We start from the raw sequence: 18,197 nt of genomic DNA, 5'->3' as shown, positions 1-18,197 counted from the left end.
TAGTGTCATGAAAAGAAAGCGGTTATTTAGTGGGAGAAGGAGAACAATTTCAGTTTGGCTCGTGTTGAGTTTTAGATCTGACAGTATCTGAAAGGGGATTTGAAGGAAGATAAAGATATTATCTGTCTGAGATGATAAAGGGAATGTATCCTCCATCTAGGATACTTCCTGGAAGAAGGGGTAGAGATGTATAGCAGGCAATTGGAGAGTGTATTAAGGAGAGACTTGGGTAGAGCTGTAGGTTTGGGAGTTATGTGCATAGACGATAAGCCCTGGGAGTGGCAGAGATTGCCAAGGGAGAAAACAAAGAAGTGAGAAATTGAGAATAGAACCTTGTCGGACCTCCACACTTCAGGTGCTAGGAGGAGGACATGGCAGGAGGATCTCATTGGTGGACATCCTAGAGAGAATAATACCATGTAAAGCAAAAAAGGACAGAATGTCAAGGAAGAGGTTGTCAATGGTGTCTAATGTTTTAGGGAAATCAAGGAAGATAGTGGCAAAAAAAGGTCACTGGATTTAGTAGCAAGGATATTATTAGCAACAAAGGAGATAGATGTTCCAGCAGGAGTAGTGTGGATAGAATCTAGATTCCAAAGAGGCAGTGAGTGGTGAGGAAGTAGAGACAGCAAGTCTTTCCAGCAGTGTAGAAGTGAAAGAGGATGATAACTTTGGGTAATGGCATGGTCAAGGGAAGGGTTTGTTATTTTTTAATTGTTTTTCAATTAGGGAGTATTTATTTTCTTTTTCTCCTACCCACCTTCACTCCCCACTGGGGGATGTGGGAGTGGGGAATAAGAAAAATCCTTTGAACAAACAGAATGAAGCAAAACAAATTCCCAATTGGCAGAGTCTAAATGTGTGTGTCTTAACCTGCATATCACCTCTCTGTTAGGAGGTGAGTAGCATTCCTTATCATCAGTACTCTGGAATCATGATTGATCAGAGTTCTTCAGTCTTTCAAGATTGTTCATCTCTACAATATTGGCATTATAGTAAAATTGTTTTCTTTATTCTCATCAGCTCATACAAACCTTCCCAGGTTTCTCTGAAAAAAAAAATCACATTATTTTTTGCACTACAATAGTATTCCATTACATTCATACTCCTTAATTTGTTCAGTAATTTCCCCAATTGATGGGTATCTCCTTAGTTTCTAGTTTAGGGCTACAATGAAAACAATTGCTATAAAATTCTTATATATGTAGGACCTTTTCTTCTTTCTTTGATTTCTTTGGGATATAGGCCCAGTAGTGGAATTACTCTTTCAAAGGATATGCATAGTCTAGCAACTTTTTGGACATATTTACAAATTGTTCTCTATTAATGGTCTGACCAATTCAAGGCTCCACCCAAAGTGTATTAATGTATTTGTTTTTCTAAAGCCTTTCTAGTATCTGAATTTTCCTTTTTGGTCAACTTTGCCAATCTGATGAGTATGAGGTAGAATCTAGGAATTGCTTTATTTGAATTTCTCTATTATTAATGATTTAGCAAACTTTTTTTATATGGTTTGAGAGAGCTTGGATGTCTTCCCTTGACAGCTGCCTGTTCATAGCCTTTGATCATTTATTAATTTATGAATGGCCATAAAAATTCAAGAGAATTAATAATGAAACATGCTACCTACATGATAGAGAGGTGAAGAATTCAGAGTACAAATACACACGCACACACACACACATACACACACATACACACACACCTTTTGGACATGACCAATGAGGAAATTTGTTTTCCTTGATATACATGCTATGAAGAGTTTTGTTTTTCTTTCATTCTCAATTAGGGGAGGGAAAAGAAGAGATGAGGGACTTTGTTGATTGAAAATAACATTTTTAAATGAGAAGAAAAGCTTTGGAATAGCCACTATGGTAAATGTAATAAGCAATCATAATTTTTTTGAAAGTATTGTTGTACAGCAGTGAGGACCTAGTCAAGGCTAAGTGGCAAAAATTTTTACTGGGGTCACTTAGCATTATCGTATGACTTTCTCAAGCAGTGTTTATTATTCTCATTCAGTCATGTCCAACTCTTCATGACCTTGGGGACATTGTCCACGGAATTTTCTTGGCAATGATACTGGAGTAGCTTGCCATTTTTTTCTCCAGTGGATCCAGTGGATCCTATTTTTGGACAAACAGGGTAAGTAATTTGCCCAGGGTCACATAGCTGGGAAGTGTTTGAGACTGTATTTCAACTCAGGTCTACCTGACTTCAGGCCCAGTACTTTATCCACTGGGCCACCAGCTCCCCAAGCAGTGTTTAGCAACTCATGAATAGGAATGAAAAAGGCATGTAGTAGTTGTGAAGATTAGAAGTTGATGATTAGAAGGATGAATGTTAGAAGGACAAGGATGTGTGTGTTTGGGGAAAATTCAGGAGTAGGGATGGTTCCAAATGGTTTTGAGCTGATTAATCTTAGAGTTAAGAATGTGAATGAAGGGAAGTAAAATCAAAACAAGGGTCATAGACTAGGAGAATATGGAATGATGCATCATAGGTTATGTTGAGGATGAAGAGTAGGTCCATGAGGCAGCAAGCAAAGTAGGAGGACAGGGTGTTATAATCATATGGGAGAATTTCAGAGTGCATGAAATTGGAGATGGAGTAATTTCAGTTAATGTTGAGACCATGACCACCCCTGAGGATAAATGGGGTAGAGAGGAGACAAATTCTGTGGATGTTGAGTTTGATGAACTGAGAACCAAGCGAGATAACAGTGTTGTCAACTTAAACATCAAAGTCACCAAGGAGAGGTGTGGTGGAGGAGAAGATGCCAAATCAGGTAGTGAAATAATTAGGGCAGAGAACTCTAAGAAATTTATATATGTTGCTCATTAGCATTGTATGTTCAGGGAAATGGGTAAAAAATATCCCTATATCAAAGCTAAACTTTCATTTACAAGACATCTCAAAAAGTCTTTCGATTTAAGTCTCCTTGTGCTCAGAGAGCTGTGAAGGAAGTCCCAGTTGGTCCCCCAGGGAGTTTTGGGTCTCTCCCTGACTCATTTCTTTCTTCTTATCTTCAGAACCAATCCTGGCCAACTCCTTTCTTTTTCTCCTAATCTTTGGCCTCCTGATCATGCCCATCCCTTAGCACAGCACCTTAGTAAATGCTTGATAAATAAGTTTTAAAAAGTGCTTTCCTTCCTTCTCTCTTTCCTTCCTTTTTCCCCTCCTTTCCTTTTTTCTTCCTTCTTTCTCTCCTGCTTTCCTTCCTTTCTTTCATTCTGCTCTAACCTTTCCTTAACCCTTTCTCTTCTTGTACCTAGCCATTCAGCAGATTCAAATGAGTACTATGAGATCAGAGAACATGAGAAATTTTCCCATTTGTTCTATCACAGCTGTGGAGCAGTGGAACATTTTAGTTGTATAACAAATTAAATAACTGTGGGGGACAAAAGTATACTAATTTGATTATATAAAAGCAAATGATCTTTGTGTGACAAAAGGAAATGCTTCCAGAATAAAAAGGAAAGAAGCAGATTAAGAGCAAAATCTTGGTGGTAACACTTTTGACAAAAGTTTAACAGCAAAATCAACATGTAATTGATACCAGTTGATAAGAGTAAGAGCTATTTCCCTCACCAGATTAATTATCAAAGGACATGAATGGTCGGTTTTCAAAGAAGAAACACAATTATGTAGAAATTACAGAGGGACATATTTATGTATGGAAAAAACTTCCTAACAGTCAGAGCTATTGAAAAATGATGTGAGCTGCCTTGGGAAACTGACCCATTTGTCAGGTGAGATTGCAGAGGGAATTTTTGTTCAAATATTCTGTGATTCTGAGGGAGAGTGGTGGTCAGCAGAAGACAGGACCATAGTTCTGGACAGGATGACATAATCAGGTGCTATGGTCCTCAGTGAAGGAGAAGGTTGCTGCTAAGTGACTATTCCAGGAATGGGTCCAGTGTGTGAGGTTGGAAAGAGAAAGAGGAGGAGAGGGTATTTTTTTTTTTCCATTTTATGCTCCAGTTGGGTTTAACTTCTACTCATAGATTCCAGATGAATTCATTTACATTTAAAGAGGAACACAAGGTTAGTCGTCTCATTTCAATTCCTTTCAATTTTACTCCAGAAGTGAAGTCATTTCCTGATATCACTTTCTTCACCTTCCTAGGAATCATACCAGATCAGTGCGCTTATCAAAATCCTGACACCAGACTCAAAACTAGGAATTCTTGTGTATGGAGCAAATTCAGTTGGGGAGGGCAAGTGGTTACAGAGGACAATCTACCTCAGATTGTCATTCTTATTGCTGTCATTTGTTCTTGAAGAGGACCAATGACATCAGCAAGGTGGTGTCTTGATTTTCGAGTCAGGTAGGGCTGTGCAAAGTCACCAGCCTCACTCTCTTTTCTGGAGCCATCTGGGTCCAATAGCAAGATATAGATCCAGAATGACGCACAAACAACAATCTATGAGTAGTAGTAGCTGCCCCACTGGGGACTCACCTGGACAGTTACAGTGGGGCAATGTTTCTCCTTTCATCCTCCCTACCTCAGATATAGTCCTAGTAGAAGAGGGAGCAACCCATCCATAGAACAGGGGCTCTAAAGCTTTCTTTTTAGGTCATGGACCTCTTTAGCAACCTGGTGATACCAGTGGACCCCTTCACAGAATAATATTTCAAATTCAAAAAATAAAATTCATAGGATTATGAAGGAAACCAATTATATTAAAGTAAAGGTATAATTTTCCCTTCCAAGTTCATAAACCCCCTAAAATATATTCTGGGGGCTCCATAAGAGATCCATGTACCCCAGGTTAAGAAATTCATACTGTAGAGAATCCTAATTGATAGTAGTCCCTAATTTTTCCCTTCCTCCCCAATCCAAGTGATTTAAATAAAAGGGCAGCCCTTCTGATTACTGACCTTCTTAGACATGTAAACTCCAAGCAGCTGGGGTAGTGGAAGGCAGTGGAGGGGGTGGGTCAGTTATACGGCCAAGAGAACCTGCCCAGGCAGAATGCTGCAGGCATAAAGCCTGAGACTGGTCAGAAGACTACAGGGAAAAAAATCTGTCCCTGCCCCAATTCTTCACCACATTGACAACCTGATAAAAATCTCTCCTCACTTTGTTCCCCCCACACCACCCTTACTGTTCAACTGACTTCCACTTTCAATCATTCAACAAACATTTTTTAAGTACCGACCTAGTGCCAATCACTGCTAGATCCTGAGGATAGAAAGACAAATGGAAATGCTGCTGCCCTCAAGAATCCTATGGTCTATTAGGAGACAGATAAATAAGTACAAAATACTGTAGAAATAAAATACTCTTTTTTTTTTAAAGCAATCGGGGTTAAGTAAGTTGCTCAAGGTTACACGGCCAGCTATTTCTGGGTGTGTTGCTGAGTATCTGAGCCCAGATTTGATCCCCAGGTCATCTGGACACTGGAGCCGGTGCTCTTACTCGATGAGCCACCTGGCCACCCCTGAAATAAAATACTCTTGGTGGAGTGGCAGTGTGGGGAGGAAATTAGTATCCACAGGGATGAGGATAGGCCTCATGTATGAGGAGGCACCAGCTAAAGAGAGGCCTCAAGGAATTCTAACAGGTGGGAGGGAGGATGGAGTCTGTTCCAGACACAAGCAATGGCTTGCACAAAGACATGAGTTGGAAGAAAGAATGTTGTCTAGGCGAAACAGCAGAAAGGCCTATTTGGCTGAGACACAGAGCATGTGAAGAGAGTAATGTGTAATCAATCTGAAACTTGGTTGGGAGCCAAACTATGAAGTGTTTCGCATGCCAAATAGAGGAGTCTACATTTTATCCCAGAGGCAGTAGGGGGCTTCCAGAATTTGTTGATCAGGGAAGTGATGTGGTCAAACTTAGGCTTTAGGATTACAAACCTCCCAGCTCTTTGGAGGATGCATTGGAGAAGTGAGAGACTTAAGGCTGGGAGACCAAGTAAGAGGCTATTACAATAGTCCAGTTGAGAGGTGATGAGAGCTTGATCTAGAGAGGTAGCAATGTGGATAGAAAAAAGGGGATGACTGGTAGAGATATTACTGACCTCTTGTGTCTTTTTCTCTCAGGTGTGATGGAGAAGGCCAGTCCCTCAGGGACTCTCTTCAAATTCCTTATCCCCTTCCTCCTCCTTGACATACCCACTTGGGCCTCAGGTATGACTCTGCTTTCTTCTAGCTCCCAGGGCCTTGCCATAAGGTCCTAAGCTAAACTCTAGGAGATTCTGGCCTCTTCTCTCCTTACAAACCAAGTCATTCCTCCTTTCTTAGAGGAATCAGTCTCCATCTCCACAGCCAGTCCCTTCTCTCCAACCTGTACCTTCTCAATGTTCTTATCATCTTGGCCCTTTCTTCACTGAGTTCTCTCCCTCCTTCCCTCTGGCTCTACCCAAGGGGCTCTGAATTCTGTTCTCGTGCTCCACTGTAGCCTGAAGTCCAACTCCTCACACCCTTTTCTGTGCTCCTCTCTGACCTTATGTCTCTTCTTTATGGCTTGTTGAACAGGAAATTTCTTAGTGTTGGGACCTACAGCACCTGTCCAGACTGCAGTGGGAGGAGAGGCTGTATTATCATGTTACCTGTCCCCTGCTCAGAATGCCCAGCTTATGCAAATTGTCTGGTCCAAATCCGAGGATACAGTGCATCGCTATCAAGAGGGAGAGGATCATTTGGAAGACCAGTCACCTAATTACAAAGGGAGGACTGAGCTGGTGAAAGATACCATCACTTCAGGGAATGTCACACTGAAGATATGGAATGTGAAACCTTCAGATTCAGGACAGTATAAGTGTTTTTTTAATGATTATTCTCATTCAGCAGCAGCATTCATGGAGCTGAAAGTCATAGGTAAGGCCCTGAACTGATGTTTGTTTTCCTGGGATTTGTTTTAATGCATCTGGAAAAGCATAGCATGCCTGCTCATTCTATTCAAGAACAGATGGTTACAAGGGAACTCTTTCCTGCCAGACCCTCAGCTAGGGGCAGGGAATACAAAGGTGATAATAAATACAAAAGTGAATAGCCCCTACCTTCAAGGGGCTTACTGTCTAATAAGGGGGTCTATCAGATACATAAATATCTATGACACAAGGCAGAATGTGCTAAGCACAAAACCTTTTGAAGGAGTGATCAGTTTCAGCTGGGCAGATCAAGGAAGGCTTCAAGGAAGAGGGAAGAAGACTTAGCAGGACTGACTGATGGTGTTCAGTTCAGTGATTCTTACCTTTGACAGCAAGTTCTTACCTTACTCCAAGCTTCTCTTACAAATTTCTATTTTGTCTCCTTCTCCCATCAGGAACCTTTGCTCATTCACTGTTCCATGTTCTATGCTCATCCCAATCTGGTGTCCTCGCTTTTTTTCCCCTGCAAGTAGGGTCCCAATTGTTATTAGCTCCTCCAATTAAAGGACCTGTTTGAGGGCATTTGGTGGTGGTGCTGTATTCTTTTTTCAAGTTGTTGGGGGTGTGCAGCCTCCAATCCTGAGCCCTAGATCTCAATGGATTCCATCAGCTTCCTGGGTTTCCAGCTCCTTGGAATTGATCCAGAGGGCCCTCAGCTTGCATTTGGCCTCTGGACTCTTGACTTTTACTCTTTTTCTGTTGTGGTGCTAGCATAGAAAAATTCCTTTTTCTATATGTCTAGCTGAATAAAATTTGGGGAATTTTCCAGAGGAAATTTAACTCAGAAATGTACAACGATTTCCTATCCTGTACAACTAATGTCTGGGCACAGAAGAGCATGACTGACTCATCTCACATCATTCCCTTCCCTTGGGTCTATCTGTGGCATATCCTGGATCAAGTTCTCTGGCTCTTAGATTTGAGAGGTGACTTGAGCAAACCTCTGGGTCAAGTGGATTCTCAGTCCTTCCCACAATCTGTCTTCCAGGCAGGTCAGCAATTCTGACTCCGGGCTGCCCTGTCCTCCCTCACCCTGATTTTGGGGCAACAGTATCAACCCTCCTGGATCCTGTGTGGTTCCCAAATTCTACAACCAGTGATACCTGGGTGATAAAATAAATGCTTGTTGAATTGGATAAATCTTCAACTTGGACTAAATCCAAGTCTTTGGTAGGCAGTTAAGTGGTACTGGACTTGAGATCAGAAAAACCCTAATTCAAATCCTGGCTTAGACACTTATTAGCTGTGTGATCCTGGGCAAGTCACTTAACCTTTTGTAGCCCATGTTTCCTCCTCTGAAAAATGGGAATGATAACAGCACCTAATCCCCAAGGTTGTTATGAAGATCAAAGGAGATCACACATGAAAAGTACTTTGCAAATGGAAATGCTAGCTAGTATTATCACCTGCTAGTACCTTCTCCTCCTTCTATTTTGTGTGGATCTTGTGCAAACCTTGCTATATTCATTTTTTGAGCCAGAGTTCCTTGAGGACAGGAATTGTTTTTTGCTTTTTCTATGTCTCTATGGTACTTTGTTGTTGTTCAGTCTTTTTTCAGTCATGTCCGACTCTTTATGATTCTATTTCTTTTGTTTGTTTTATTTTGGCAAAGATACTGGAGTGCTTTGTCATTTTCTGCTCCAGTTTATTTTACAGAGGAAGAAACTGAAGCAAATAGGGTCAAGTGACTTGCCCAGGGTCACATAGCTAATAAATGTCTGAGGCCAGATTTGAACTCAGGAATTCCTGACTCCAGGTCCAGAACACTATCTACTGCATCACCTAGATGACCCTATGGTATACAGTAAGCACTTACTAAATGTTTGTTTGTTGGTTGATAAGACCTATTCACCAATTACCAAATGAGGAGGCTGCCTTTGAAACTTGAACTGGATAATTTTAGGACAAGCACAGAAAGGCCCACTTCATAAGTGGTGTTGTCAGGAAAGGGAAAATCAACAAATCCACAATAAAGATGAACCTTCACTTTTTATAGCATTATCCACCAATTAAAGACATTCTGGACTTATCTCTCAATTCACACATGAACCAGAGCTCTATTGGCTACATCTCTCACTATGATGACAGAGCACACTTTGAGGTCCCTAGGATGGGACTCTAATTGGCCAGTCCCTTGTTATACCTGCAACTCATGCATTATCTACTGTCCCTCATTCTGCTGTCATTGATACTCCTGATTTTTGCAGTAGAAAGTAGACTGTTCTCTTTCATAAAGAGGAGAGAAACAAAAGATGAATTCAGGGAAAGCCTGCTTGAGGGAGGTCCCCATTCCATGTGAAGCCTAAGGTTGGGTTTGTATTTCAGAGCCACCAACTCTATTTGAGTCCTATCCTGTCTGGTGGAGTGTGATTGGCATCCTGGCATTGGTGCAGCTCGGCATCCTCTTTTACTATAGCTGGAAAACCTACCAGCTCAGAGGTAACTCCCTATTGGGAAGGTAGGGGGCAGGGCACTCAGCCAGTCAAATAGCATTTAAGTGCTTACTATATGCTGGATAAGTAGCATTTATTAAGAGCTTACTATATGCTAGGACTGTGCTAAGCCCTAGGAATACAACTGTAAGTAGAAAGAAAGGCAGTCCCTGCCCTCAAGCAGTTTGCAGTCTAATTAGGGGAAGACAGCTCATAAAAGGAAGATGAAAAAGGTTGGGATGGAGATACTTTGCACAGGGCCATGACTGGAGAAAATCCAGAATATATCCCTGAGAGGAATGAGACTCTGCTGGCCTCTGGACACTCTCCTTAAATGGAGGGTCTGGGAAGAACTATCTAGTCAGAAGGAGAGGCCACAGGGTTGGGGGCTATTTCAATGTATGAATTCCAGGGTTGGAGTGAGGCTTCAGAATGAAGGTCAGGGGTATGGTGAAGGGAGTCCAGAGCTTAGAGAAGAAAGAGATTAGGAAGAGATATGAACCTTCAGTTTCTTTACCTTAAACACTCTGAGCTTTTGCTTCCAGGCGGTAGATACTGTGGCTTTCCGACCTGGTCCTAGACTCCAGGGATGCAGAAGAGGAGGCAGGGACTAGTTGGCCAATCAATTAGTTCTGTAAGCTGACTCAGTGAGTCAGTAAGTGTTCCCAGCCTAGGGAAGGAGATGTAGGGGACACCCTGAATTTAATGGTTCCCCTGCCTGGAGTGAGGTGGTGGGGTGGGGTGGTGAGGAGCCCTGGCAAAGAATCCACTGAGGGGTTCTGGGCCCTTGTATTTCAGCGAATTTCCTAGTCAAGTGGACTCATAAGGCAGGAGTGGTGATCTTGGCAGTTTTTTGGTGTTTGCTGATGAGTTTCCTCATTTACTACATTGTAAATATGTCTGGCTGTAGAGGTAAGACCCTATTGGATGCCCCTCTTGGATGTTGGAGGGTATCTCTGTGGCTCACCAGACCTGGGTCAGGCAGAAGGGACGATGGCAGAGCTCAGGCTCATCTCCCTGAATATCCTGGGAGGAAGAGGGAGTGCTTATGTCCCTGAATGCTATTGCTGGGTCTGTGTCTATACTGAGAGTGACACTGGAATGGTGACATTGGGGGGAAGCTCTGGGGTGAGGCTGTGCTCTAGTTGGGGAGGAGGGGAAGAGGATGATTGGGAGTATGGGTGGAGAGGCGTAGAAGCTCTGATAGGGGATGTAGGAGGCCTGAGTGCTTGGGGTTGCTATGATTTTCAGGCATGGAAGACCTGGATGAGTGGGTTCAGAAGGACCAGGTATACTTGGCATTGTTGACATTCCTTCCTCTACTGCCAACACTCCTATTTGTGGGTGTTGATTTCCACAGCAAGCGCAAGTCAAAAGGTAACTGGACCAACCTGGGGATGGCTTGGGGTTCAGACTCCCAGAGGAAAGGCCACACAGAAATCTGTCCAAGCCTCCTTGCCTCCAACTGCCCTTAGACATGGTACCAAAGATCCAACTGGCCTCAGAGTTCAGGTCCTGGTGAGGGTGGACCTCTGCAGCTTCCCTCATTCTTCAGCAGATTCAAGGATCTAAGACTCAATAAGGTCCTCTCTTCTCTCTCCTCCTCCACCCACCCCACCCATATATGTTGAATTTTACAGTACATACATCTGGGATTCAATGTGATATCCCCCCACCCCATACCAAAACTCCCCCTAGCCTGCGGTCTCCCCAAACCTCTCCTTGACATCTTTTTCTCACCCATTTTCACTGCTGTCTTCCCATGTTTTGTCCTCTTCTAGAGAACACTGGTGAAAACCCATCTGGAGAACCTTCAGGAGGTAAGTAATTCTGAGCCCCTATCACCACCTCGGATAAATCAGGCCCCAGAAAGTCAGGGACATTTTTAAACAGCCAAGTTTCCAAGTTTCCAGAAAGAGGAAGGAGTCAAGCCAGATTTCCAGTCACTCCCCCAACCCCCCTCCCCCCCCCCCCCCCCCCCCCGTCCTGGTCCTTCCTCCTATGTTCCTTCTACCCCAATCTTTGTATCACTTGAGGGGATTTCCCAAGGCCAGAGGTAGGCCGAGGCTAGAAGCTCCTCAAGGGGAACTCTGCCCTTGGTCTAGGAATTCCTTTACCTGTTGTCAACACCACGATGATTTCTGTTCCTTATTCAAGCACAAGCTTTATACTGAGCTCCTAACCTTCTGGTTCTCTAAACTGGTCCCTGAGTTTTTTAATATCCCTGAGTTGCTGTACCTAGTCCCTGAGAAGAAACAAAAATTCAACTCTGGAAGACCTAGATTCATACGTTGTTTTTTGACGTTTACTCCCTGAACCTCAATTTCTTCATCCTTAAAATGGTCATGGTAATGCCTTCAATATTACCATCCTATTACCAGGCTGTTATATGACATAAATGGAATTACGCTTTTATAGTACTTTGTACATCTTTAAATGTTAGCTTTAATTATCTTGCCCACCTGCAATACATATTTTTTCTTCTTCTCCCCCCTACCAAAATGCCAGAGAAGTCATAGGATCATAACATCATAGATTTAGAGACCATCTAGTCCAACCCCCGCCCCTTGCCATTTTATAGCTGAAGAGACTGAGGCCCAGGGATGTTAAGTGACTTACCCAAGGTCACACCGGTGGTAAATATCAAAAGCAGGATTCAAACTCAGGCCTACTCTTTTCAGAGCCAACACTCTCCAGCACCCTCAGGACACTTTAGAAGACCCTGCACATTAGGATGCTCTCCACCACACATGTATTCATGATAAATCCCCTCACAATTTTACCATGCCCCAAAGACACAATATAACAGCCTTAGCCATGTATAATAATAGATGTCAACAGGAAGGAATAGGGTCATTGCTTCATGTGACCCTAGTGATCCACTATGGGTTTACATTCCTGTACTTTCTTTAAATGATTTTCAAATCCATTTCCCATCAGGGCTACATTTAAGCTCTATGTGTTCACTGCTGCTGTGACATGGGATTTCTGCTTATCGGTCCTTTACTCTTCCTTACACCCCAGCTTACCATGTTCACATTCCCTCTCCCACCCCCATCCCCCTTCACTTTCCTCCCTTAAGTCTAAGCCAGGGCCTTCCCAGATTGACTGAAGGAGCCTGATCCTTTTACTCTCCTCATTTAATGCTCACTATCTCTTGGCTCATGTTACCTTCCTTTTCTGGCTATATTTTCTTATGAGTGGCCAGGGCTGATTGTGAGGGGCAGGAATTATCTCTGAGTCCATGGCAAACCCTATTTTTATAGAGCTTAGCACCTACCAGCATGCAAGGAGGAATAAGCATTTTTAAAGTTGTTGTAATGAGTGCTGGGGATACAAATTCAAACAAAAAGAAAGATGCTTCCTCCCCTCAAGGAGCTTACATTCTAATGAGAGAGCTGAAAAGTAGGACAAGGGGAAAGAGGGAAGGTACCTTCGAGGGAGTATTATTTCAAAATCCAAGAAGTCAGAAACAAAAAATGAAGGTGAATGGTCACTGGGTTAATGGTTGCCAGTTCCATATCTTCACCACACTGACTGCTCAGAGCCTAGCTCCCTGGGAAGATAGCCCTGATGGCTCTCCTCTAAACATTTTACCTTGTTCTTGGCCCACTGAACCACACCTGCACTGTCCTATATTTCTACTTAGATTAGATAGTATCTTTTTGGCTTTCTTCCCTGTTCCAGGCATGTTATTCATATGACAAAAGAATTCTTTGGAGAGCAAGGTTTGCATTGTAGTTAGGATTGAACTTGTAGAGAGAGGCTCAGTTTGTATAAAGCTTAGAAGTAGGATCAAGACTTGAACCATGACCTTACCCTAACCAGATGACCTTTTTTGTTTTGCTTTTATGTAGAAAGCATACATCTGAACACACAAAGTTGAAATGTATAAGAAGCAGCAACAGCCACAGACTTTGTGACTTCGAACTTCCATTATCCTAATGGAGAAAGTTCCCTTCCATTTCTCCATCATCCCATCCTAGACTCCCTTTACTCCCATCTTTCCCTCATATCCAAATGCCTTATTTTAAAAATTTTTTATTTAGTATTTTATTTTTCCCAAGTTACATGTAAAAATAATTTTTAACATTTGTTTTCAAAACTTTTGAGTACCAAATTCTCTCCCTCCCTCCCCAGCTCCCTGCATTGAGAAGGTAAGCAATTCGATATAGATTATATGTTTGTAATTATGCAAAACATCCATAATAGTCATATTGTAAAAAAAATAGACAAAAAACTCAAGAAAAATAAAGAAAAAGTATGCTTCAATCTGTATTCAGACACCATCAGTTCTTGGATAGTATTTTTCATCGTAAGAGTTCTTCAGAGTTGTCTAAGATTATTATATTGCTGAGAATAGCTAAGTCATTCCCAGGTGATCAACTTACAATATTGCTATTACTTTATACACAGTACAATTTCCCTTTGCATCAGTCCATGAAAATACAGGTTTTTCTGAGAGCATCCTGCTGATCACTTCTTATAGCACAATAGTATTCCATCATAATCACATACCACAACTTGTTCAGCCTTTCCCCAGTTGATGGGCATCCCCTCAATTTCTAATTCTTTGACTCCAGAAAAGAGTTGCTATGAATTTTTTTGTATATATGGGCCCTTTTCTTTTTTGTTTTTTTTTTTATCTCTTTTGGGATATTAATAATGATATTCCTAGTCAAAGGGTATGTGTGGTTTTATGACCTTTGGGCATAGTTCCAAAATGTTCCACAGAATGGTTGAATCAGTTTACAACTCCACCAATAATGCATTAATGTCTCATTTTCTCCACATTCCCTCTGACAGTTGTCATTTACCTTTTCTGTCATATTAACCAATCTATGAGGGAGTACCTCAGAATTGTTTTAATTTGCTTGAAATCCCTCTATCTCATTGAATGTCCATTTCCCTCCCTGAAGGATTATACTCAGTTTTGCTGGGTAGGTGATTCTTGCTTGTAATCCTAGCTCCTTTGCCCTCTCCAGAATATCATATTCCAAGTCTTCCAATCCTTTAATATAGAAGCTGCCAAATCTTGTGTTATCTTGACGGTAGCTCCACAGTACTTGAATTGCTTTTTTCTGGCTTCATTTGGACTGAACTTCACTCCAAGCAGCTTAAAGTCAATCTATCAAGAAAGAGGGTGATGAATGGTGCTATCCTTCAGCAAGTATTTGTGGTGGAGTATGTAGTTCAGCCATAGGGTGGAAGCCAAAGATTTCTGGAAGACTGTGATTCAAACCAGGCAAAAGACCTCACATAAAAGAAAAAAGCAAACAACTTTCTACTATCTGGAACACCTGATCTTGAAACACCAGAGCACATCAGAACACCCTGTGGATCAAGCTGATTCATGATGGCTTGGATTTCTGTTATGCTCAGAAACAGCACAGCCAGAGGATGGTAGACTTCCTTCAGTGTATAGCCCCTTCCAGATCCAAATCTTCACAGAGACTGATCTCTTACGATATTCATAGCAATACATATAATTATGAAAACACTTTTTCTGTGGAAATTGTTCCCATATGCAAAGACAGTGCTGTGTGTCTGTCTCCTAAACTGGCACGAAGCTTTGGAAACATGAGCCAGATTTCTGTTAGTATCTGGGTTACCAGTGCCATGCACCTCATTGATCCAAACACACTACAGATTGCTGAGATTGATGAGAATATCTATCGGTGTTAATCTGTTCAATAACTTATGCCACCCCAAGCAGCTGGAGAAGCTTGTCAAGATGGAATCCAGTATCATTCATAACCAAAAGACTGACAGGGACTGGCATGAGATCCAATAAACACATGCTCAGGGAAGTCTGGGTGCAGAAGACTTTGGAGATGAATATGGACAATCAGTATTTCTGCTGAACTTATTTGGGAGATCTTCTGAACCCTGAAGACCTGGTGCTGGGGTCTGACTTGGACAACTGCAACCTAAATAATGAGTTTGCCAACAAAATGAACACCCATCATGTTCCTGATGTGGTATTAATCAAAAAGAGTTATGATCATGACAAATGTCAGCGTCACAGGAACTGGAAGCTCATGGAGCGGGATGGGGACAGTGAAACTATGGATACAGATGATGAAAGGCAATACCAGAACTTTCTGGAAGATCTGGAAGAAGATGAGGCAATTAGAAAGAATGTCAATATTTACAAAGCCTTGACAATTCCTGTGGAGAGTGATACAGATGGATGAAGGAGCCCCTCAAATTAGCTTGGCAGAGATTCTTGAGGACCTTCACATCTCTAAAGATGCCACTGAGGGAGAAGAAGGAGTGTTGATGATGACCAGATGAAATGAACCACATGGTGGTCTTGGCTTCCTCATCTGGAAAATGATGGCTTTGATGAGATCTCTGAGATCCTTTCCTCCTTGAGAATTATTTGTTCCTATACAATATTAGTCCATTTGAAAGAGAAAAAGGTCTCGAACCTAAAAAACTGAATAGAATTGAGTGCTTACTTGCATGTCATAAAGGAAATAAAGCTAATGATGAATTTCTAAAAATAAATCATATTAGCCAATAAACTACCCATACTCTTTGACCTAGCAATACCACTATTAGGTCTGTTTTCAAAGACGATTAGGGAAAAAGAAAAAAATCCTATAGGTTCTCAAATGTTTATAGCAACTCTCTTTGTGGTGGCAAAGAACTGGAAATTGCAGAGATGCCCATCAGTTGGGGAATGGCTAAACAAATTGTGGTATATGATTGTGATGGAATAATAGTGTGCTATAAGAAATGATGAACTTGATGATCCTAGAAAAACATGAATAAACTCGCACAAAATAATGGTAAGCAAAATGAGTAGAACTAAGAGAACATTGTATACAGTAGCAACAATATTGTTTTAAGAACAATTTTGAGTGACTAAGTCATTTTGACATTATAAATACCCAAATTAGCTACAAAGGATCTATCTGTATCCAGAGTAAGGACTATTAAATAGAAGTGTGTATAGAATGATTTTACACACACACACACACATATATATTTGGGTCTAATAGTAGACCTAAATATAGTAGTAGACCCACTCCTCTAGAGTGGAGGGGGGAGGGAAGCAAACCAAGAAAGATACATGATAATTTTATTATATATTTAAAAGTAATAGCAAGTTGTATACAATAGATTTGCAGTTTCATGTGCAATCATTATTTCTATTATATCTATTATATTAAATATGGAAATATTTGTTTTATTAAGTTCAGAATGAAATAAAGGAGAAAAGGAGTATATAGCAAGAAAAATTAGCAATGCAAGGGCTCCCTCTATCCCCCAAACCAATCTGGGGGCAGCTAGGTGGTACAGTGAATAGATCACCAGCCCTGGAGTCAGGAGGACCTGAGTTCAAATCCAGCTTCAGACATTTAACACTTACTAGCCATGTGACCTTAGGCAAGTCACTTAACCCCAATTGCTCTGCCCTCCCTCCTCCAAAAAAGCAAAACAAAACAAAAGGACAAAAAAACAAGCTGGTCTCACTCTTAACCCCCTCCCCCCCCCACATACCATTAATGGAAAAAGTGGCTGTGCATGAAGATCACATATATGGGTACACAAATGGGGCAGATATGTGACCAGGACATAACCTAGTTCTACTAGTCTCAAAGTCCTTACTGGCTTCATGGTTATGTTTGGCCTCATCAATGCTGGTTGTCTTCTTTGTATGTGCGGTGACCAGTATTGTTTATTACCTTTAGGACAACCTGATGGCCATCTAAGCTCACTTTTGCTTTGGGAGACTAATAGGTTTTTAGTCATAGTCAGAGTCCATAAATCACCATGCCCAACTGGAGGGGAAGCTTGTGGTTAGTACCTGCAGACTAAGACTGTCTTGAATTTTAACTTCCAGTGTTTGGTGCTAAATCTTGGTCATTTGTACTAGACTTAGAACTTCAGGAGCTCCTCTCTGGTTTGACATGCAAATGAATTTGAGGAAGACCAAAAGCTAAGGGAAGAACACAAAAGTGTTTTCCTCTACCAACCTGATCCCCATTTCTACCTCTATCATGCATACCCGTCAGCAGCAAAAATCCTCTAGCTTTGGTGTTGTTTTTGGCCTGTGAAAATTCTTGCTTATTATTGTTCAGTTGTTTGGTCTTGTCCAATTCTTTGTGACCCCATGGACCATTGCATGCCAGGCATCACTATTTCCCGAAGTCTGTCCAAGTTCATGTCTGTTGCTTCCATGAATGCTATCTATCCCTCTCACCCTCTACCATCCTCTTCTCTTTTTGCTTCCAATCTTTCCCAGTGTCAGGGTCTTTTCCAGTGAGTCCTGTCTTCCTATTAGGTGGCCAAAATTAAGCTTTGGCTCCATTATTTGATCTTCTAGTGAATCGCCTGAATTAATTTCTTTAAGTATCAACTGATGTGATCATCAACTGATTTGATCTCCTTGTTGTCCAAGGGACTATCAAAAGTCTTCTCTATTACTGCAATTCAAAACATCAATTTTGTGGCATTAAACCTTCCTTATAGTTCAGCTCTCACAGCCGTATGATATTACTGGAAAAATCTTACTACCTCTTTATAATTTAAATTGGAATGTAAGCTTCTTGAGGGCGAGGGCTGTTTTTTTTTTCTTTGCATCTCTTATGCCTAGCAGAGTGCTTGCCTATAACAAATAAATGCTTATCAAATTAAATTGGTGGATCTTTCCATATTTGGAATTCCAGAATTTTATAAGCGTAAGACATATGTGCTCCTATATAAGGTTTGTCCATATGGGTGGCTCAGACTGCATTTATAGAGATCTCTGGAATCTGACCCACTTCTGCAAAAAAGAAGAGATCCAAGAACTCTGTCTATTGCCAACAAATAATCTGTGGGTGAGGGACAAGTAGGAACCCAAATAATTCAAAATTGGATACTCTTTCC

At 41.4% G+C, this 18,197-nt stretch overlaps 1 pseudogene; it reads left to right on the top strand.

Annotated features, from left to right (window-relative positions):
• The first annotated feature begins 10,697 nt into the window (after nucleotides 1–10,697).
• Nucleotides 10,698–17,964, top strand: LOC138168081 (60S ribosomal export protein NMD3 pseudogene; annotated as a pseudogene).
• Nucleotides 17,965–18,197: the final 233 nt, after the last annotated feature.

This window comes from Petaurus breviceps, unplaced genomic scaffold, assembly GCF_028583685.1.
Source record: "Petaurus breviceps papuanus isolate PSGF00001 unplaced genomic scaffold, PetGlider_PUasm1.0 350, whole genome shotgun sequence".
In the NCBI taxonomy this organism is placed as follows: domain Eukaryota; kingdom Metazoa; phylum Chordata; class Mammalia; order Diprotodontia; family Petauridae; genus Petaurus; species Petaurus breviceps.
The sequence above is the reverse complement of the archived record's forward strand: the minus strand, read 5'-3'. Positions and strand labels throughout refer to the sequence as shown.